Raw genomic sequence first — 24,786 nt, forward strand, 5'->3', positions numbered from 1 at the left:
GGGCTGGTTATTGCAGCTTTGTTAAAACAATTTAATTGCATCTCCTGATCACTGATGTTCCTGAAAGCGCAGTTGCCAGGTGTGAGTCTCTTACTGGTCTATTGCTTTGCAAATAAAATGCATTTATTTAAATGACCTTGGTAGTGCTCTGATAATTTTAGATATACTTTCTAAACTACAAATACAACTCCAGTCCTGTGGATAATATTGTAAAATCATTTTCTATCAAGAGCTACTGAGAAGTTTTAGATGGTTCCAGTCCAAATTTGAGGTATAAACCATATCTCCTTGGATGACTTGTATTTCACTACAGTGAAGTGTCCCCACAATCTGAGATGCCTTTCAGTATTGCCTGACAGACAGACCCAAGTAATAAATTACAAAACATTTCTTATTCTCACAGAAAGATAATGAAATTTAAACCTAGTGTTTTTCTCTAATATCCTCTCTAAAGGGCATTCTTTAAAGGGTTTCTATTTTTTAGTTTTGTTGAAATAGATAACTGTGACATTATCTACTCTATATAATACATGAAATTTGGAGGACAATCTTTGTTAAATCTAACTTGTGATGCGCTATAATCTTTTGGACTGAATGAAAGGAATGTTCTTGACTTATAAACAGAAGAATAAATTAAGACATCGTACACACTGTATAAAAATTTTGAAATAGCTAAAAAAGTACCTTTTTCTCAAAAATAAAGTGTTTTTCTGCAACCAAGCAGTAAAGTTCAAAAAAAGGTATTTCTGTTCAGTACCAAGATATATATTATTTCACAAAATAGCAGTAAAGTGGAAAAACATGAGGATATTTCTTTCGGATCAGACATATCTGTTTCTACAGATATGGATAGAGTTAATCTGTCCCTATTTAGGCCTCCGAAATTAACAAAACTGTAGTCTTCAAAAGTATTTTTATTTTCTCAACAGAAATACACAGTCATTTCAAGAGTAAATTTCATTCCCAGGGAGATAAAATGAATATTCAACTGAAGATTCTTCTCCATTGACTGTAAAATTGGACATAATCAACTTATTCAGACTTAAACGTCTTATTACTAGATATATACATAATTGTTAATATATTATATATATATATATATATATATATATGAGTATATGAGTTTATATAATATTAACATTTAATTTATTGGAAATTCCTAATAGAAAATCCAATTCTTTCAGTAAAAATCATATAAACTTTAAGTAGGAAAGAAAATAACAAAAGGGTGTATTTCTTCCTTAAGTTCTTTTCCTAATAAAGACTTTGTTTTAATAGTCTCACAACATAGATCTTTGGATAAAATACTAAAAAGCTTTGAGAAGTAAGAGTAACTGTGGCTATATCAAATGGCCCATCCATGCCACAGAAAATGTCTTCTCTTTGTATTAGAAGTCAATTCATGATACACACACTCCAGATAGCCAGCTATATTGGATTAATATCACACATAAATGCTGAAAGTATTTTTACTTAACTTCTAAGGAAAATGAAAACATCTGACATGGGTTTCCTTTATACCAAACAAAATATTGCTCCCTGTTTCAAGTTGCAGTAACTCTTGATGGACTGTAAATACGGTTACGTAATTATCACTTCATGTTGTAGAGTGTTGCTTGAAACTACAACCATAAAGAAAGTCTGCGAGGAAATTTATAAAGTTAGTCATACCAGGAAGGTGCTGGGCTGGGACTTTGAGTTTTTGGTTCAGTTCCAGGGTCTGATGTATCCTTAACTGTGTGGTCTTTGGCCACAGCTGTAGAAATGGAGACAATATTTTTCTGTCACCACTGGATTTTGTAACAATAAATGGAATAATGTTTGGGAAACATGGAAATAATGCATTGATGGTGGTCATGCAAAGTAATAAATAGAATGTCAGTTTGTTAGAAAATGATTCAGCTCTTATCAAAATAAATATCTACATGAAAACCAGGAAGCAAAAAATTCAAAATGTTTTGTGTGTGGTCTAAAAAATATAGACAGAATAGACAGACTTAATTTGGTTTTATGTTGCTATCAGAGATTATAGTTATTATAATCCTTTGTTCTATCTACTACAGAAAAAAGAGCTGCCTTTGTTTTGCATAACAGTTATGTTGACAATCAAGTTTCTTAACTGATCTAACTACATTAGCACAGGAATAGGAACTTGGTATCTCTTTAAAGAGCCAAAAGCAAAATATCCTTAACAGAATTAAAATGTTTCTTCACATTATGCATATTTTATACATAAACTGCAGGGGATACTTGTTTAAGCTTGTTGCCACAAAAGACTGAGCATTTAAGAGGGGGAAAATATTTTATGCAAAAAGTGTACAACTTAGCCATGTTTTAGCAAAGACGTTCTACTAACATAACGATGCTTGCTATGCATTTCAAGTGAAGTTGTCCCTTTCACATGACAGAGTCCTGAACGACACAGAGAGAAATTACCCCATGTTTCTGTAAAAGCAAAAATACCAAACTTCTCACAATGAAAATACAGGCAATTTTCTTGTCTCTGAGGATCAGAAGCCTATTTCCTACAATTCTGCATCCTGTGGTTGATTGACTGCCATTGTTGGCTGAAGTATTTATAATGTGTCTCTGGCTGTGTCTAGATGACACCTGATCCAGCAGCCAAGAGGGCCTCAGACTGCAGGCCTGGGTTTGTCTTCTGCCTCTGTCAGGGCTGTGTGCTTTCTTCACACTGCCATCCCCACAGATGTAATCTTCTTATGCATCCTAAAGAGCTCCCATGACCAGGGAATCAAAATTCCAGGGTTATGTGCCAGTGTGCATCAGAGATCGCCTGAGATGTATCTAAAGTATGAACCTTATGAAGAAGGTATTATTGTGTGCCTCAGCTTTTCTATCAGAGAGGCTCTTCCTCCTTTTTTCATTTCCTACATTTACAAAACACAAAACCAATACCTTTTTAAAACCTTTTCAACAATTTTTGGTTGATATTAGGATTGGCATTAAAAATTTCCTGAGGACAGCTCAAGGGTTTTACAAACGTACACATACACACACACACACAGAGCTGAACTGCATGGACCTAGTTTCTGTATGACACCAGTCTTCAAAACTGGATGAAGAAACCAGAATGTATACTATTGTGATCAAATACTTGCCTTCCTTTTTCTACTATTCCTGATTTTTGGGGGTAAGCCACTTCACATATAGGTCTAACAAAAAACCTCCATATCGCTCCATCCAAAAAAACTGGACATACAACTGAGCAATACAAAGAAACGGAGTACAATGGACCATGCAAATGCTGGTATTTTACTGATTGAGAAAAGTATGGGTATGTAGTTATCTGTGTCAGAGAAAGTTCCTGCAGGAAGTATTGAGTCTAGAGACAGATTTTACTTACACTTATTTTAAAAAATAAATTCAAAAAAATCATCTACTGTGAAATTGTTCAATGAAATTCTTCACTGTCCCATTGATGGATGAAATTGATTTTAGTCTTTCTTTCACAAAGAAGACAAAAGAAACACTTGATTATGTTTAAATTAGAGATGCTTATGATATTAACTAGAATGATGGAGGGCATATTGTGGATATATACTCGATTTCACATTTTATTACTTAGATGCAGATTTGTCTATTTACAAGAACAGCTGTGATTTCTAAATCAAATACTCAGTTAAACTGTAGCAAACACTTCTGGGAAAGACAAGTGCTAAAGTAATGCAATTCTGTGGAAGATGGATAGAGTGTTTGCAATGCTTGTTAACATTGTTGAAACTATAGAAGTCTCATATGTTTGTATAGAGACCTACCAATGAGTCAAAAACTTCCTGCTGGTTCATAAGTTCATAGAAGGATTATTTCTTCTGTTATTTATTTATTTATTTATTTATTTATCAGGAACTCTCAAGAAGGTAGACAAATGAAATTATATCAAATAAAATATATGCCTGCCTTCCCATTGTATTCTAAATCTAGAAATTATTACTGATAAAAACATATAAATGCTTGTAGACATAAGGAGATAAAGAGTCACCTCTCTGAGAAGCTGCACATCTGTGATAACAAAAAAGAATTCTGCTGGTTTGGCTCTAGTCCCGATATTTAAATCCTCTCTGCTAAATGCAGTTAGGTTTTATTACTGTCAAAGGAAGGTTTTGAGGAAGTACTTGAATCTGCAACCAGGATTTGATGCACCTATTCTAAAGCAGAATATAAATGGAGGCTTAACAGCAGAGTTTGAAAGTGAGATGTGAAGTGTTCTTCATTCTCCTAATCTAACACACATTGCCGAATTCTAATTAATTTTAGTAGAAAGTGAGTTAGTGAAATGCCTAACACATTAAACATTTTACTAAAGTGGTTTAACACTGTTTTTAGTTTTAATGTTGTTCTTTCTGTTAGGGGAACAAGAGTTAAAACATAAAGCAGGAAAGTTATTTTATTTCTGCTCAGAAAACAATTAAGGCCCTTTCCTTACAAAGGAAGAAAGTGAAAATAAAAATTTGTCCATTCCCATGAAAATTAGAACTGGGCAATATATTGTTACAGCCCAGTTCTCACCAGATCTTAGTGGGGTTAACCCTGAGATAAAGACAGGGAATATGTTTGCATAGGTCGTGATGGATTAACTTCTCTCAAAGGTCAGTACAAAAGCTGAGTTAGGGAAAGTGTGATAAATTGAAACATACCTGATTTGATAGAAAGCCCCTATGATGATATATTTGTTGCTTGGTTAAGAAGAATGTGCCGAGGCCATATATTTTAAGGGAAGTTCTCCACCTAGAATTACAGTCTGTGACTGTCCAGCTTCTTTTGCATTGTTTTCCTAATGAATTTACACATCATGTGTGGTACTAAGACTAATTAAATAGAAAGACCAAATTAAATAAAAAGACCACAATGTGTAACTCAATACAGAATCTGTATTATACATAAAGCTTTAAGGTACAAGAATCTAGGATTAGATTCAGTGCAAGCTTGTATGCATGTTATCTAAATTTGAAAATAACACCATTCTTTTCTGTGCTTTGAATGTCAGATTAAGATATTAACCATATTTAGGTGTATACATGCAATCCAGGTGTCAAAATCAATGGAAGTCTACAATTTAATGAAGTAGCCTCAGTTGGGGTATGTTATTGCATCTGAGACATCCTGAGGTAGCCTATTAGACCTTAGGCTGACCTTAAGTAACCTCCAGTCTTCACCTCAAGAAAGTAAAAGAATGGCCCATACATCCTCAGCAAAGCCTGGTAGCCTTAAGTGGATATCTTGGAAGCTCACAGACATCTCAGATATTGCTATATTTAAACATCAGCCTTTCACATAGAACAGGAATATGTCAAGAAATAGGTTTAGGGTCTGAATCATCAGGTTTTCTGCTCAAATGCCTTACACATTTCTTATGCTGAGGATGCCTAATGCAAATGGACAGGATCAGGTTCCAGAAAACATTGCTGTTCCTGCTTTTCTTTTTTTCATAAAGGTGGAAAGATAAAGGAAATCTTTCTGCTTCAGCATGGTCTTCAGTATGTAGATAGTTGGGTCTCCTCATTCCTACCACTATGCCCTGACCTCTAACAGATCATGATGCACTCCCCATCCATCCACTTTAGGATATAATACATAATGAAACAGTATGGTAGCCAAAAAGATGCCATATTTCCATTAGGGAGCTCATCTGGCGCTTATTCCAGATATGGCAATTTATATTGCTAATTATGACATGGTAAAACACCTTTTCTACCTTTCCCTTAAAAAAAAATGTTCACAGCTGCAGGAAACTGTTGCTGGTGTGTATTAGGCACTCGGAAGAGACAGAGGAAGAATAACATCTAAGGTGATATTCATTGACCAAATTTATAGAGCAGGTATCTGCTTCAAAGTCAGTTACCTGAAGTTGTCTTCGCTGTCATCAGCAGGAGGTAATATATTGGTCTAAGGCATAGTTCATCACCTGATAAAATATATATATAAATATATATATATATATATATAGATATATATATATATGTATTTGTATATGTATATGTATATATAGAGAGATTTTTTTACTATATTAGCTGTGCCTTACTCTCTCAGTAAAATACAGCAGGAGTTTACTGACTACTGCAGGATTCTAGGTGACTGACTGCCAAAAATATGAGATCTTGATTTTAGGTATTGATGTCCCTGACTGGCTATATTTCCAATATAAGGAAAGTGATATGAAAAGTCTCAGTCACTGAAGAAAAAAAAAAAATGAGATTATTACATACAAGTGAAAACAGGAGGCTTGCATAAAGCACAGATTTAACTATAAATTTTATTATCATATCAAGTAGGGTGTTTTGTCCTCTGAAAATATGAATAAGGATATCAGCTACTTCCTCTGGCAGTTCTTTGGGAGTTTGATGATAGAACACTGACTTTCTGTATATAAGGTCCTTTTGGATGGTTTCTTCAAAGGTGCAGTTGCTTGTAAGGGTACCAAGACTTGCAATAAATTACAGTTGCCATGCCAGTCTGTTTCTATGATGGTGTGCCTTATATGTGTACGCTTGTACAATAGGCTGAACCATAGAAATTTTCTCTGCCTATTGTATTTTAATAACCCTTATGAACTGGAGCTGCAGTGTAGGTTTGAGGCTGTTTGTTGCCACAGGTTGGCTATTCCTGTAAGACAGTATGAGCAACTGATGATCAATTTATATTTACTTGTGTATTTTGCCACGTCTAACCTACTTGCAGAATACTAAAATAAGTCTTGACTTGCATAACTGTATTTTGCAAGTAGCACATTTTGCTTTCCAAAATGCCCAACACTGTCCTACAAAAGTGAGGAAAGAGTCTATTTCCCCAACTCACAAGCGTATTAAAATGAAAGATTGAACTCCCTTTGTTTTTGTTTCATGTTTGCAAATCTTTTCTCCAAATAATTCTGCAGTGAGGAGGCTCTTTGTAGTAGCTGATCTCTTCTATAAAGGGGCCTAGATATTAGATTCACCCGTTTTCACTTAATTCTCAGTATGGAGCTCTGACCTGGTAAATTAATTTTTCCTAGATGTTGACTGGCAATTCCTTGTGTACCCTTGAGAATATAGCCTTTGTGGTGACACAAATGAAAATCACAAGCTTCCAGAACAGCCAGACCTAAACATCTGTCCAAGTAATACAGGAAATTATCCATCTCTTCTTATTTCTAGTAGTTCTGGGTAAATTTCTGAGCAGAATTTTACTTATAACACCTGGAGTGCATTTGTAACACTAGATATGGCTCTGTTCCAACAGTACAAATCCATCATCTTAGAGAAGTTCGTGCAGCTAAATGTAACTGCTTCTGATAATAAAAATGTATCCACATTTTTATTGGAACCATTTGTGTATACAAAATTCATTTCTCTTGATTTTGAGATTAACTATACTGTTATTTAGTGCCATGGAAATGTTTTCTTTCACACTGTGTAATAACCTTTTGGTTGACTTGGCCCCAATGGAAGATTTAGCCCTAAGTGTATACTTTGAAAAAATAACATCTGTTCCTGTAAAAATAAATTTGGTAAAAGGCAATTAAATAACAGAACATTTGTGACTATGTTAACTCCATGAGGAATTCCTGAAAGGATCAGGACCTTTCTGACATAATATTATGGTGATATATATAGTCTTTAACCAGGAATTTCATAAAAACTTAGAGTGTGAGTCTCAATAAAGAGGAAACATTTCAAAGTAACATTTATCCAAACAATTATACTGTTTAGTTAGAGAAACAAGGAAGAATTGAAATATAATAACAGGAAGAAAGATTATTATAGATCTTCATAGAAATGATGATTTACAAAGAACATCAGATCCTCCTAATGAACTCAGGAGTAGGAGTCTTGCTAAGGAACTGATTCACGCCTTTTAAAAATGTATGAAACTTTGAAAATACTTTAGCTTCTAACCTTACTTAGTAAAATTAAAGCCCCTATGAAATTGAAAATCATATCAAGAGATTGACTAGGTGACCATTTTTGTCTCATATGGAATTTGAACTTGCATTCGATGGTAAGAGAAGATAAATTTTAGTATATAATGAAAACTCTGACCCCATTACTGAACACGAAATTTATATAAAATGTTCCTTTTTAGAGATATAGTTCAATCTACTAGATTCCTTATCCTAATTTAGATTTCAACAAAACAGATTCTGAAACAGTAGTGCTTATTGTGTGTCCAAATTTTGCAAGATATTACACTCATGGTTAGCTTCAAGCATATAACCACTCATGCTGCATATAAACACACCAATGTGTGTATGTCAGATAAAACTTGAATGAGTGCAGTGGGACTAGTTTTTAGTTAAGTTTTGGTACAAGATGTTTACATATAATATATATTGTAGGTATATTAATGTTCATAAAATAAATGTCTTGAGCTAAAATTTTTCCCAACTAGTTGAAAAAAAATTTTTTAATAGAATCATGGCAATCAAGCATCTCTTTCTCATCTTTGCCATTTTATTCCCTCCTATTTATGAAGAATAGAAGACTTACATGGGCCTAAAAAGGGGTAGGAGATGACATTTAATTATCTTAGTGTAGGTCACTAGTACCACTTTTAGCGTCTTGGTGTATGGGCATGACTTCTGCAAGTCTTACATGTTTTGTGCTGCCTGTGAATATCTCAGACAAAATGTATCACTTCAAAATACTAGATACCTATGATTAACTGGCTAAAATAAACTCACTGTTACATAGTTGCCTACAGTTTGGACATGTAAATTAAAGCAAGAAAAATTGTACCCAGAGTTAGAGAAAACTTAGAAGACAGACAATGAAGAACAAGCACCTCAAATTGGTGGTGGATGATCTCAAGTAAGAGCCATCTGTGTTGCCAGTCCTTGTCCTACTTAGATGTTTATATGATGCTTATCATTAATGTCCAGATGATACAGAAAACAGTATTCAGGGCAAAAGTCACTCCTGAAACAGGAAAACTAAAGCTGTGCTTCCATGGGTCAATCAACAGCCAAAGCTCTTGTTCCTCCTCTCTCTTTCCTTGTACCTGTGTCCTCCCACTTTCTCTTCTGCTTTTGCAGTTTCACCTTTTCCTCCATGCCAAGTACATGCAGCCACTGCCGAGGATTGCTCAAAAATTACTAATTCAGCTGAAAAAAAATCCAGTTTTGATTTTCCACTTTTGTTTTCAATTTATTTAGAGAGCTAAGAAAATGCACAGAGGAGTCCAAAACAAATCAGATATGTTGGCTGAAGAGGAAAAGGAAAAGGAAAAGGAAAAGGAAAAGGAAAAGGAAAAGGAAAAGGAAAAGGAAAAGGAAAAGAAAAAAAGGAAGGGAGCTGAATGGGAGAGAGAGAGGGACAAAGACTAGAAAAAAGGAAGGAGCTGGGTTTAGGAAGAAGGAACAGTATTTCCCCTTTTGTCGCCAATAAGTCATGTACCTGGATCTTATGCACGTGAAATCAGAGCATTTTTTTCAACCTGTTTTGTAAAACTTAGTATTCATTGGCAAAGGAGAAGGAAAAATGAGATTTTTTTGCAACTCATTGAAGAAACATTAATTAGTCACTAAATTACAGGAGATGTTATCTAATCTAACAAAGAGATATCCCTAAGCAAGTAAAATGATGCTTACTTTAATTAAGAAGAATAAGCAAACTGTCTCTTGGATAAGGAGGAAATAAAAGTTTCAGGTAGAAAGATTAAATTTGTCTGGACCCTTGGAGGATTTCAAAAGTGAGATTGGTTACCACAATTCAGCAAGAAAATCTAATCTATAGTTAATTCAAAAAGTGTTAGTGCAGAAGGAATGCCTCAAAGCCATGAATACTGTCAGAAATTCAGATGGATAAAGGTGAAACAGAGTGAGTGCCTTTCTTATATGTTTGTAACATTCTGATGTGTTTTAAATGTGGTGGATAATATCTTTATTTACTTGTAATATTAATTTAGTTTTAATTAGGAATATTTTTATGGCAATTACATACCAGAATTTCCAATTCAAGAATCTTAAAAATCTATCAGTGATGTTTCTTTGACATTTTACCAAGTAATTGCAGTAAAGATTACTTAAAAAATAACTTTCAAGTAACCTTATCTAGTAGAGTTTCTACACAACCCAAAGAGTTCTCAAAGAGAATTTTCTTATTTCTCTTGCATTGGCTGGCTGGATAACAACAAATCTGGAGGGTCAGAAAACCAGCCATTATTAAGAAAACAGAGTGGCATCAAGGAGATATTTGGCTTAACATCTGAAAGCAAAGGGTACTCTAGCGTTTTGCTTCAGACTTCATTTTTCTTTCTCAAATTCAAAGAAATTAAACACAGGATTTGGAGATATTGGGTTGAAGACTAACTGGCAGAAACAAATTGTCATTCAGCTTAGTGCTCAATATTTATTAAACCCCAGTGTAGATGCTATCTTGAACTCTGAAGAGAGATCTTCCAATTATCAGGCAATTGACATCTTGATTTTTCTACGAAAGACTATGAATTGTACCAAATTCCCAGGAACAGCACTACACCCATTGAGAGGGAAGCCAACAACCTTAAGATCATTATTCTTTTTCAATAACTGCAGTAAGAAATATCTGCCAAGAACTTTATTTTGAAGATTTGTGTACCTTACATGAATTTCAGGATGTCTAGTACATCTTTTACTTATTGAAACCATTTTCTGTTGCAAGTATTTGAATGATATTCAAGATTTTTTCAATAGACCAAGCCAATGGTATGTAAGAATTTTGGGCTGAAAACCAAGGCTGATGTTTGCACATTTCTTGCACACAGAAATGCACACTGAGTGCAATTCTTGCACTCAGAAACCTTTCAAAAAAGAAAATTATTTCTTCTGGGTATAAAATTTCCAGGCATTGTGGTACTAAATCTGGTGGAGCCATCATCACTAATTCTGCTACTCCTTCCTGTAAATGAAAGTCCATTGCTGCTCAGCATAACTTCTCCAATGTAATAGCGTATTTGTCTTGCTGATTTGGAAGAGAAACGAAACTGGAAACAATCAAAACAAAGCAGCATGTGTGTTCTCCTTAAAGAGAGGATGAGAGAACATAAAACACATTTGTGACAGATGTTAGTACCATCACTTAGAATGCTATTGAACATACACTGATGCAAAAAAAAAAAAAAAAGAATTATGAAATAAGAATATATACAGTGCAGAAAAGAAAAATTTTTATTATTACTGCTCAATAAATATTTTTTTCAAATCAATGGCCACATGTTTAAAGATTGGGATAATGCTGCTTAATGGACTTAAATGAAAATTAGTTTAATATTCAGAAAATTTCTTTCAAGTATTATATGCAGTGTAAATAAATAATTGTAATACTTTCTGACAATCCTGCATCTAACTATTACTTATAAAATTTATTTTACATATACAAAGAAATTAAAATACATTCAGGGTTTGGGGTTTTTTTGGGTTTTTTTGACAAGAAACTAACATCCATGATTCAGATTTTTAAATTTAATTTTACTCAACAAAGGAGGTCAAAACTGAAAACATTTCCATCTGTTAGGGAAGCAGTGGTATGTTTATTTATATTCCTTTTTATTCTTTAATATTTTTATTTACTCATTTTCTAATGTAATTTTTTACCAATTGCGGTTTCTATACTGAGCCAAAGGCCAATGTTTTTACAAGTTATGGGTCAGCCTAATATATTTAAAGGATGTATAAGTTGTTCTGTTACAAAACAGAACAAATTGCTTATCTCTTGGTCGTAAAACCTTGTATCAATGGATATCTCCATTCCTCAGGACTCCATTCAAAAGCTAAAAGGATGAGTTCACACACTTTTATAGCCTTACAATCCAGTTAATTATATTTCAAATCAGCTTATGAATTTTATAATTTTGTAACATGATTGTTTGGTTGTGGGTTTGATTTTTTCCCCCAAACTGTGACTCCAAATAAATTTCTGTTGTATTTTAACTTTTTTTGGGTCTAAAAACATGAAAGTATATAGTGCTTCTCAAAGGGCTGAAACTAAAAATATCCAGTCTGTGTTCTCAGCTTGATCTTTGGACTGCTTATCCATTTAATTCTAAACAGACAGTTGATAAAAAGCAGAAATAACTGAAAGCACAAAGAATTTAGCGCAATGCTGCTTTTTTTTTTTTCTGGATTTATTATTTAAATAATATGTTACTAATCCTGTGTTTCCACAGCAGCCTAAACTGATGTAAACACTGGCTGCTGCAGTCCCATTCTCTGCTGCATTTCTCATTCATGTGTTCCACCTCCCTTCTTGACCTGCCTTTGGGATTTGTTGCCCCCTTCATTTACCCATCTTGTATTCGGTGACACAAAAAAACACAATTTGGGTCTCAGAAGGAACCACTGAGAACTGAATTGAGACCCAGAAAAGATGTATCAATTCATACTTGAGATTTTGGTTAGTGCAAAATTACAACAGCTGCAGCTATAGACTCATAGTCTGCATCTGGCTCTTCTTGGTTGCTCTTCTCTTTGCTGTTTTCTCCCCTTGAATTTTTGACTCTATGGGGTCTAAAAGTCAGTTTAAAGAGGCTGTCATTATAGAGGCTTATCTCAATCTCCCAAGCTGTGGTAAGAATTCAGCCTAGGAAGTTAAATGGTGATTTATATAGCAGGATATAAAACCTAGTGTTAATGAGCAGACTAGTTCATTTCATTCAAAGGAGATAGCTAGCTCTATCACTGATATTTGTTTTACCTTTTTTTTTTTTTGTGACACGCCATAACAACCATAAAAGCTAACCGAGCTGCTCATGTTGATGAAATGGCAAAAGAAGTGCACATATACAGTTATTTAAGACCATAAATACGTACAAACCCATACACATTTGTTTTTATATATAAAAAGCTATATACACATATAGGTACACATTAGTAGAGCAGACAGTGGTTGTCTCAATACTCATTGCATCTGAACTGTGCCTGAACTGTGTCTGCAGTTCTTACTGTTTGAGGACAAAGAAAGTAACTTCTCACAGTGTATTGGGTTTGCCTTTGAAATAAAAGCACAGAACTATTGACAAAAAGCTCACCTAACAGCAGAGCTGAGATTAGGTGCTGAGGGTTATTGTCTTCCTCTAGTCTCAAAGCTATGTGAAATGTCAGTTAATTGAAAATGGTAATTGTTCCACACAACAACATCAACTGTTTCATTCCAGGAAATGTGCTGCTCTTAAATTAATAGCCATCGATCCAGAGGTATTTCATGATCCTTCTCCATCGTTTTCTCAAATTATCCAGCTATCAGTCCTTGGGAGAAAACCTATTTCACCATTTTTATTGACCATCCTTTACTGAGTGACCTGGCTTCCTGTTCAGATAGACTAAAATAGGTCTATCCATCTGAATGTTTGTCAGGCACACTGAGACACCTAACTTTCAAAACACCCCCTACTTTTTACTATAAATACTCAGAATGAAAACCATTAAGTAATAGTACAAAGCAGTTACATGGTTATTACTGATTAATACAATGAAGTACACTCTCATGCTGGGAAATTGCCTTTGTGATAGTAAAAAATAGTTCCTTTCAATAGTGCATTTCAGTAAAATTTAAATTCCAGTTTGATTTCTGATGAAAGAATGCAGGTTATTTTGGTTTCTTTGTTTGCTGAAGGAATATATTTTTTTTCAACCTCTTTGAAAAACAAATGACAATATGTCTTTGTTATTACACAGAGAACAATTGCAAAGGCCTTTGCATTCCTTAGCTGTTCCTTTGAAAGCTTAATAGAGAAATTAAGTGGTACAAAGGTGTTCCATTGAGGAGACAGTTAACCTTCTTTATATAGTCATTAAAAAAATCAAAAACTACCATTTAGATAAGCAGTTGAAAACATTTATTGAGATACAACTCAATGCTTTCTGTGTTTGCAGTTCAGTAAATTTTTTCTAGTAAATTTAAAATTTAATTTCAAAATAAATTGCAAACTCTATCAATTAATAATCTTTGGAAGGCAACAGTCATATTTTTAAACCTTTCATTTCCATTTTAACTTGAAACAGTTTCACTTTCACTGATATATTAATACACTGTTGTCTATTCTTAATGTTTAGATTTCAAAGTGAAATTTGCATATAAAAATGATGGCAAAATTGTACAAAAAGTATAACATTTTAAAATAAATGTATAATAATATCAGTTATGCAGTGGCCTAGAAAATGTCTCCTTTAATCTCAGAAGAAAATACTGTACTTTTCTCTCTCCAAGGGCTTTTTCTTACCAGGGGATGCAATTTAATGTAGACTGAAACTGTTGTCAGCAGGAAAGAAAAAGCAGTCTTGGGTAATATGAGATACCTTTCTATTGTTTCAAAAATAATAGGCTGGTTGCAAAGAGTTTCTCTGTGTGATCTTAAGTTGCTGTATTTTTGTCTTCTTTTATTTATTAATAGACAGTTTTATATTAGAAATGGAAAGGGAAAATCTGATTAAAGTTTCTAGGACAGCTACAGTATAAAATCAGTTGAAATTACATTTCCACATAACATATATAATGACTTCTGATATGTTATATACCAGTTTTAATGCTCAATCTGGTTTATAGTTAATAGAATCAAAAGGTATGTGAGCCAGGGAATATTTTAAGAAAAAAAAATTTAGCAGCTCAGAGGGACCGAAAAAGATCCTTAGGCATATGGGGCTAAGCAAATGAAAGTGAAAATTACTTGAGTGAAGAAACATAAAGGACTCAAACTAACTACAGAAGGTAAGCATATTTTTGCATCATTTATACTTGTGACAGTGAACATATGCAGAGTTTGCATCCCATTCCTTGCCATTTTGTACATACTTTCTTTTTCAGTGAATTTCAGCTGCATAGTTGGAAAGTAAGCGTGAATCAGAAATAACTGAATAAATTATTTGGTGGTTATGCAATGAAGGGTAGTTTTGGTCATAGAGGCAAAAGTTCCCCTTCAAAATCAACTTTTTTTTTTAGATCTTGTGTCAGATTTGTCTCCCTCCTCTATTTTATTCCATTTCAAAATCTAAGCTTGACCATCAGTGTTTCATTTTTGTTTTTATTAAAAGAACCCAGGAAACACGGGTCCTTTGAAATTATTGAATCTTCAACATTGTCCTGCATTTGCCACTCTAAACCCACATTATTCCAAAAGGTTACCTGTTTTTTGAGAGCTTTTGAAAATTTGAACCATGGACAAATTTGTACAGCAATGATACTCAATTTGAAATCTATGAAAATATTTGAATATGTAAGCATAGCTGTAAGTGTGTTGCTGTCACAAGCCTTACTAAGCCTTGAAGATCCCAGCCATTTCCAGCCTTTTATCTCTTTAAAGCTTATATTAGCAGCTAAAGCCTGTCTCTCTCAAGTGATTTCACATTAAAATATCATAAAAATAACATTAATTATAGAGATGAGGATTACAGATGTAGATAACAGCTGAACATTGAAAGTGCTAAGCAGATCTGCAAGATAGCAGTAATGACTTAATTAAAACAAAATGCATCTGTATCTGAGCACAGCAATAAAGGAAAAAGAGGCAATCCACAGTAACAAAAACATGAGCGATTCAGCTGAAGTATGTAAGAGTAGTGAGCAATAGATTGGCTCATGTAAGTCTAATTTATGCCAACCTTAAACATTAGCATTCCAATGGCTGCCAGAAATTTAGAACATGTTATCTTTTGAGTGCCAGGTAGTTTAGAGGGTAACTACCAATTACCCATAAACTGAGTCATAACAGAAATGACTTAATGTTCTATTCCCTCCCATGGCCAAGCTGGCTCCAATACCTTTGCAACAGACTTCGTTAACTGTGCTTCCTGATCTAAAGGGAAGCTGTCCTTTCCTGCTTATCAAACGGACTGAAATGACCTCAACAGGGAATAAAGTTTGTGCCAAGAAGCAGAGGAGCATTGAGGCCTGTTCATACCAGGTGATATTCTATCTGGTGCATATGGCCCACACTTGGCCCACACAAAGCTCATCTCCAGTCCAGGCCTGGTTCTAAGAAACCCTCATATGCCGTATTCTGCACGTTCTGAAAATCCAACCATTTGTAGTCTATATGGAATAGCATTAGTGTTTTTAAAAATACATTAAATTCCTGTGACAAAGCTTAAAGGGAGCTGCATTTTCTCTCCCTGGTGTGGAGGGGACAAAAAACAGATTCCCTTCTTGTCAACTTTTCCTACATAGTTTTTAGATGGAAAAGGCCACGGATAAATTCTCACTGGAGGTACAAACAGCAGTATTTACAGTTGTTATAATAATCATAACTACCATTTTTACCAGCCCGCTTCTATCACAAACCGTGAAACCTGATTCAATAAGGTGCCTAATACAAAACCCTTCTCTTTTTTTTTAAATTGGAGACCAATTGCTTTCTTTTGACCATGTAATATCTTCCTCTTAATGAAGAGGAGCAATAGCCTGACTGAATCATGGCAGCAGTAGGCTTTGGCTGCATTAGTCCATACTGTAAGCTGTTTGTAAGGAAATTAATTGTCTATTTTATGTCTCATATTGATGTTGGTCAAGTAGAATTGATATACTGCATTAACATCCAAAATGGCTGATTCTGCATGGATATGTATTGTTTTCACGCAAACAATAAAATTATCACTTAAAATCATAGAAACTAAGTTAAGTGGAATTTACATCATTTTGATGGGACTCTACAGATGTTTACAGATAAGAGACTAGAAAAGGGAGCTTTAATTTGCATGTAGTGTACACGTTTCATTTTACCATTAATTAGTAGACTTATATTTATACTTATTTATTTATACTTATATTTATACTTATATAGACTTACATAATTGATATAGAAATCTGCATTGGCTAAGGGCTTTTTTCTAAAGTGAAAACACTACACACTGTATTCAAGTCACAAATTTTCACTAAAATTATACTAATACTTTTCCCTCCCTGAAATATTTATCTTCACTGGAGGAAAAAAAAATGTTTCCTTCACTTATATATGTGTCTGCCTATTCCGGATCTCATATTATGTTCTTAAACTATTAAAAATTATTTTAATGTGCGAAAGGTTTAATTGCCTTTGCAAGAGATAATGCAATTTTCTTCCCCTGCTATAAAAAAAACTTCACTATTTTATCTGAAAGGCTCTCTGAAAAATGACAGTTTAAAATTACAGAAAATGTTTTCATGTAAATAAGAAGTTACTTTATCTAAGAAAATAAAAATTAAAAAATATTTTTTAGTCCACTAGTTTTCATGACGTTTGATCTTGCAGTCATTATCTAAACTCATACATTATCTAAACTCATACATAAATTCACTGAATTTAATTTCTTTTAAATTCAGAGAAAAGCTCTGTATGACTAGGTGAATATAAAAAAAGTTTAGATCACTAGCTAGTGGAAAAAGTGCAGATGATGCCTAGACAGCTAGGTCTGCAATTAGTTAAATAAAAGTTCGTGTTTGAAAGAAATATGAAAACTGAAAATATTTGTTTGGCTGCTGTCTGTAGATGAATGAGAAGGAAACCAGCTGTGTTGAACAAAATAATGGAAATTAATTGTAGCACCCCTCAATTCTGAGAGAGACTGAATATGCAAAATATGCAGCATTTCCACTGTCACTGAGAGCTCCCTCTCTGGAAGACACACTTAAGTAAACTTTAGTTTTCCATCCGTCTTTCCTGTTCAGCACAATTACTTTGCTAGGGTAGCTGAACTGCATGGTCTTTTTCATACTAAGCAGTAAGGTCCAACTTTCCTCCTTTTTGATATTGACAGTGTCATTTTATTGAGAGAATGAGATTTTTGGTGCAGTATACTCTGATAGAATATCAATTGGATCCCATTCAACGGCTATTTCAGAGCTACTTCATTTTCAAAATATCACTGAGGTGTAAGTTAATTAAATTACATAAATTCAAGTCAGTGATGGAAGAAGTAATATTTGATACAACTAGCTGTAATTTTTTACTGAAATCCCTATTAGGATAAAAGTATGATGACATATCACCAATGTAATTAATAGTCTTTTTATGAGTCATGGGAGAAAACATATCAAAAGTAAGTTAGCAGTTCCTAGGCAGGTAAGCAGGATCATTGCTGTTTCTTCTTTCTGTGCCTGTAGGGCAGAACTCAGTCAGACAGTAAAATTTAATGATGTACAGTCTGATATTAACTGTGCATGTATTCATGGGTCATGGTAAAGAGTTTGTCAGAGGTGGCAGCTTGCCGCAGGTGTTTAATGTCACATGATCCATAGTAAATGACTTGAAGCTCCCAAGTATCTACAACTAAAAATAATTCTGCTCTCTGCAAGTGCCCTCCAGAGCAGAATGGCTATCTGTCAGCACAAGATACTGGGTAGTAATTGACTCTAGTTAGCACCATCTATGAGCCATTTCTCAAGGATAAAAAAGTGATAATGGCCAGCTCTGTCATTAGAAACCATGTTCTTAGCACTGGCTTAATTTTTAATATTTTCCCTTACCAGCAATGTAAAAAACTAGCTTCTATCTTTACCATGTGTAATGTAGAATTGCAAAAGTCCCCATATGTCAGACTTTAAACACAATAGCAATATTTTTAAGCTTCTTTGGATGTGTTTTCTGAGATAGAAGCTTTCTTCTTTTTCCCATTTATCCCCTTAATTGAGACTGGAAAGTTTTCCTTCAGCTTCCATGCACATCATACCCAAAGCAAACGATGGGGTGGGGGACATTGGAGATTTTGCATCATTGATGGTGCTAAGCACATTTGAAAATTCAATCTTTTGAAAATTTACAGTTGACCTAAAACTTGACAACTTGCGTGCTTCTAGAATTTCTAGTGCAGCTTCTTGCTTCCGGTTCTACTTAGAATTGAGAAAAGCAGTAATGCAAAGCTGAAAAAAAAAAAAAAAAAGGTAGAAAGAGTTCTAGTACTTTGAAAAATATCAAGTGTTCTTTATTTTTTTAACAGCAACCATAAAACATATCTTACTTCACATTATCTATCTTACTCAGCCCAGCACAGAATCCAGAATAATTTACTGTATAAGATCCCAATTTCCAATTTATGATTTTAAATTTAAAAGAAACTTACAAGCATACAATAATTTTGAAATCATAAGTTTCTATTCAGAAACAGCACTACTAAGTTTAAAAATATGTCAAATGCTATGGGAGTTTTCAGTGTGAAAACTTCTAAAATGTATAAATGATTAACCAGATTTCAGCTGTGTTTCTCTCTAAGACAGACAAGGACACCTTGTTGTGCAAACCAGCATTCACCTCTGTCATCCCAACACTGGCAAGGGGAAATACAGTAGACCTGCAGCATCTTTAGCGCTCAGTGCCTGCAAAAGCATCACAAACTGGTCAAGGGATGTGTCTGTCCTGCTCTACTCCATGCTGCTGTGCTCTCACATAGCATCTCAAGTGCAGTTTTGGAGACCACAATATATATTAAGATATAAAGCTATTAGAGGGCATCGAAAGGAGGGCAACAAAGATGGTGAAGGGTCTAGAGGGGAGGCTGTGTGAGGAGCTGCTCACTTGATCTGTTCAGCCTGGGAAAGAGGAGACTGAAGGGACACCTCATTGCAACCTGCAACTTCTTCATGGAAGGGGAGGGGCAGACACTGATCTCTTCTCTGTGATGACCAGTGACAGGATGCAAGGGAATGGCTTGAAGTTGTGTCAGTGGAGGTTTACGTGGGATAGCAAGAAAAAAGTTCTTCACCAAGAGGGTGGTTGGGCACTAGAACAGGCTCCCCAGAGAAGTGGTCACAGCACCAGCCTGACAGAGTCCAAGAAATATTTGGACAATGCTCTCAGACACAATGGTATGATTCTTGGGGCTGTCCTGGGCAGTGACAGGAATTGGACTTTGATGATTCTTGTTTGTCTCTTCCAGCTCAGGATGTACTGAGATTCTATGACAATACAATAAACCTCTATAGCAAAACTGACTGTCATATTTGCAGTGAGTTAATATGTCAGTGTGTCTGAATAGCATGAAATTCCTTCGCCATCTCTGCACCATGTCATTTCACTAGAGCATATTTGGAACTTGCTTGCCCTGCTTTCAGTGGAAACCTAGATATCAGACATCCTCTGATATCTAGAAATCTGGCAGATCTCTTCCCAAAGATCAATGCATAAGGTTGACATTCTTTTAAGACAGGGAATATACTGAGTATATTGAGACTTTCAAATTTAAGTGTCAGAAGTTGAATGCCTGTGCACATGCTCAGTTACAAGATGTGCAAATGCAGGTTCCAGTCAATGGCAAAGGAAAAAACACCACCAGAAGAAGTCGAGATTAAGTGCCCCGAATTGTTCTGACTGTCCTAAGGAATGTTTTAGCAGTTAGTGAAGTAACAATAAAAAGAAAGATTATTGACAACAGAAAGCTTCCTACCTTCATCTGGCAAGGAAACCTTAATGTGAATATTGTACCGCAAAGCTCTTTCAAGCAGAGCAAACAGACACGTTTTCCTTTTAATGTGAAGGCATGAACTGGTGCTACTCCTTGTACAGCACATGTAATTTAGGAAAGTTTCTTTTTTCAGCTGCCTCAATAGGTGATTGGAATTGATAGACCACTCCAGAGATTTTAGGTCTATTAAATTATTCCCTTAAGGGGTAACTGGCTAGGGAGGAAAACCTTGGTAATTAAGACTGTGAATTAGATGCTTCAGTTAAGAAGATCGAACACAAGCTAAGGCAATTTAAAGAAAAAAAGTATAAAACATAACAGCTAAGAGAAGGTATTAATACTGTATATGGAAATATACACATGAGCTGGATTCTTTTTCACCATAATGGAAAAAAAAATATTCTAATATAAGCATAATGCATAAATTTTAGAGATACTTCAGGCTGACAAAACTTGTGAAATGGTATTTGTATATGTACCTAATCTTTCATCTGATTTGTAAAATTTGTGTTACTGAATTTCCAGTCATTCTTTACTATGACTGTGAATAGGGTCACATAGACTGGGATATCAGTTGCAAAAAGTTTATGGTCTGAGTAACAGGGGAAAGGTAAATAATTACTTCTTGGCCTTTGCTAGTGAAGTTTATGACATAAAACATGTTACTTACAGATCTTGACAAATTTTATATATGCAAATATAGATATTTATATATAAACACATATATATAAATTTAAGAAAGGGTCTTTTTCAATTTGAAACCAAATGTGACCTTTAAAAAAAAAGAGGGGAGGTGGGAGAAATGATTAATGGTCTTAATTAATATGTAGAATAGGCGAGCTGGAAAGGTTACAAGTTAAATAATTTTTCTGCCTGTAAATGCAAATAGTTCTTCACATAGTTGGTTATGCAACACTAATGCAGGAATATTTGCAAATATTTTCACAAATCCTATTCAAAAGCTGCAAAATGCCAACACATACTGTTGGTCAGTAAACAGACTGGAAGACACAGAGGGCAGTGTGCAATTATAAGTCAAGGAAGGAGTCAGAAGGCTAATGTTAGGAGTGACAGGAGGTGGAACAGAGCCAAGGAACTGCAGAAAAATTATATATTAATATATTAGAGATCTGTGGATAAAAATCTTGACAGAGTCTTCTTTCACAACTTCTGCATGCTAAATTTCTACTGCTAGTCTGTTGCTATTAGAGACCTTGCTTCCTGTAAATTCTTGGAAGTTGTATGAGGGTAGAAACCTTCTTTATTCAATCAATCACTTTCAGTACTTTTTGATAAGAACAATTAAGTGAAGTGAATTAAAATATTTTGACTGGATTTTCTTTTGTTATTACACTGTGGTGTTTATAGACAGGCTTTGCAGATGTGCTCATAATCTAATATTGAAACAGAAGCAAAAAGTTGTATAGGCCAGCTGTTCCATAGAAATGCATATAAAAGTTGTAGTTGCTACATCAGAATCTGGAGAAGTGTACAACAATTTCATATTTCAGAATATTTCAGAAATATTGGAAAAGGGAAGCAGAAAATAATATTTTAAGGTGCATTGTAGACTCTGTGATCTTGAAACACACAGTAAGGGAAAGGTTTAAAGACAATTTTGTAGATTGTCTTTAGGAGTGCATGCATTTGCATAATGTAATTTGGAAGATATTGACTGTGCAACTTTCTTCGCTCTAAATAGATCTTCTATTAATATACTGATTCTTTTAATAATGATTTCACTCTGCTTGTATAGTTTTATATAGTTACAGCTGTAACTGTAATTCAATGTACCTGAATTTCACAGTGGGGTGAGAAGCAGATCTTTCCAGAAGACTAAACACAGTCTGAGTGCTGTGTTTAACCTGACCATGAATTTTTTAGAAGTCTTGCAGGCAGTTTTTCTGTGGAAAATATGGTTCTGCAGTCGCATAGTCTATTATTTTCAAAGAGTTGGAAAAACAAATGTAAGACTTCTCTGGGTGCAGCAAAATCAGCTGGCAAAGAGATATTACCAGGGAAAGGTGTCAACTGGTAGGAAAAGTAAAGACAGAAAACAGAAGGCACTGTAATCTAAATGTCTAATTACAGATGTTTGTAATCTGTTCACAACAGATCTGTTCACAACTTTGATCATACATGATACATCCTTCCCCAGCACACCCCTTTGAGCAGTGAAACTACTATTTCATCTTTGTACATTTGCCTAATACAACCTGGCTAGTCTGTGTTGATGCAGGGTGACACAGAGTCCCCAGGCAGTGCAAAGGAGAGCCACTTAATTGCAAAAAAACAGTTTTGCAATTCAAGCAGTTAGGCAGTTACCAGTTTACATGGTTTTAAGGCACAACGAGCCCAACCACCATACACCACGATGTGGACGCGCAGCCGTCACGAGTCACGCAGCACGTCTCTCACGTCTCTCTGCCCCTCCCTATTCCAACTGAGTCACTCTCCCATAGCTCCTTTCTACTTAGCCTAAGTAGCAGGCCTGAGCCATGATTTTACAAGGGTAACAAGGCCCTTATTTTATAAGGCTTTACCTATATGCAGCAGTAGTCTCACTAATAAACCTAATAAAATTGAGTAGAAAACTTACACATCCAATTTATTTCCCTGGTTTCCTAAAATTTCTTTTCCATTTCTCTAGTGGTGAATTTTTCCAGGTGACCGAAAATTCTTCATTGGATCAAGTTTTCCCTGCATGTAGAAGGGGCATATAAATATTCACAATAAACTCACTCCTCTTTCTTCTAAGCATTAAAATGAGAGAACAGTAAGCTTGATATTCCTACCTGATAGCAGTTTTAACTTCACAGTTAGTGGCCAGTTTGAGAGGCAAGCTTCAAACCTTCTATTTCTAGAGATGCATGATAGTTACTTTGGGGAATAACATGCACATGGGCAGAATACTTTGGTCTTTGGATGTCCTAACGAGGAAGTTACATTGCTATGATGGTGGAACCAGTTCACTTCATAACCATTTGAAGAAGAAATAGACTGTTTAAATATTATACTTGTACTAGGTACTTATACTCCATTAATTGTTGTATTAAGTGTTTTAAAGTTACCCTGCTGCTAGAACATTAAAGTGTGGACTTCATAATGACTATATGGAGGAGTTATAGCAATCACAGTTATTTGACATAAGAATTAAATGAGGAATAACATATTCTATTATTATTTTTCTTTACATAAGCAAACCGTGAAGACTCAAATGTCATTCATGGAGACCACTCTAGAGGGAAAAAGAGATTCCTGTAATTGAAAGAAAGTTACAATAAGAAAAAAAAAGTTTTTTCTTAGGTACTTTATATATTATGACTTAACACAACAGTTGACTGATGGTTGCATAATATCTTGGAAATGACAATTTAATAAAAACATTTTTCAGACTGTGAGCAATGCTTGCAACTTAATTCTGAGAGACTAGAAAACTATCTAGTATAATTAATTTAAGCAATTTTCTAATTAGCTAACAGAAATGGAAGAGATTTAGTTGATGTGAGATATTTATTTAATAGAATGAATACGTACTGTTTTAAAAATTTTTTAGCCATTGCAGAAGTAACTCATTCTGTCCTTAAGCATCCAGAGGTCTGGTTGCAATGCATATACAAAGGCTTCCAGAAAAAAACAAATCCATGATGTTCCTCTATTATGATGACAAATAGAAATAATATTCTTCTCACTAAAGTAAGCTTATACATGCTCTTACAGTTTGTGAAGGATTTATTATGCTTGGCTGAACTTACATGTATAAAGTAGGAATCAGTCTGAATTTTATCTGAAACCTGAACTGAATTTTCTGCTTTTCTTTCTTAGATTGACTCAGAGTAGTTTATCTACTCTATACATATAATTAAAATTCTATAACATATTCTTATAAGTGTATATTTGTTATGAATTTAAAATATTGTTGTGGTGTATACTCATTTTGGAATCTACGCCTTTGTGCTTCCTATCATTATGTATTTTAAATGGCTAATCAGGAGATTTGGTGGTTGAGATCTGCTGGTTAAAGTTTGCTGATATCATGGTTAAAAGGAATCTTTTATAAGCCCTCACAGGTGTGTAAGGGTACTAATAGGAAATGACAGAATATATATCTTTCAGCTCTGGATCTGTATATCCGTCTTTATCCTGGGGCCCAAGAAACTGAAAATCCCTTGAATGCTAGCAGATTTCACCTGTGTTTTGCATTTTGCTAAGCAGATGGGGAGCAAACTCTTTGTACTTCCTTCCTGAAAGAGGCACAGAGGAAGAGTCTAATAATAATCATATAAATGAATGGCATTTCTGCTTGAAACATTTCCGAGAGAACACTATACACAACCAATAAACTGCTATAACTGACTGCAGATGGTAATTTAAAAAATGAATACATTATTAGGTAGACTTGTCTTCCCTTCTAAAACTGAATAAGGAGGTCACTGAATTAGTTTTCATTA

The 24,786-nt window shown here is 34.5% G+C and overlaps 1 protein-coding gene across 11 annotated transcripts in view; it reads left to right on the forward strand.

Annotated features, from left to right (window-relative positions):
* GPC5 (glypican 5) overlaps positions 1-24,786 on the forward strand; it is a 603,769-nt gene that overhangs the window by 421,349 nt on the left and 157,634 nt on the right. The gene's annotated exons all lie outside the window — the stretch shown is intronic.

The sequence above is a fragment of the Motacilla alba genome, chromosome 1, assembly GCF_015832195.1.
Source record: "Motacilla alba alba isolate MOTALB_02 chromosome 1, Motacilla_alba_V1.0_pri, whole genome shotgun sequence".
Classification (NCBI taxonomy): Eukaryota; Metazoa; Chordata; class Aves; order Passeriformes; family Motacillidae; genus Motacilla; species Motacilla alba.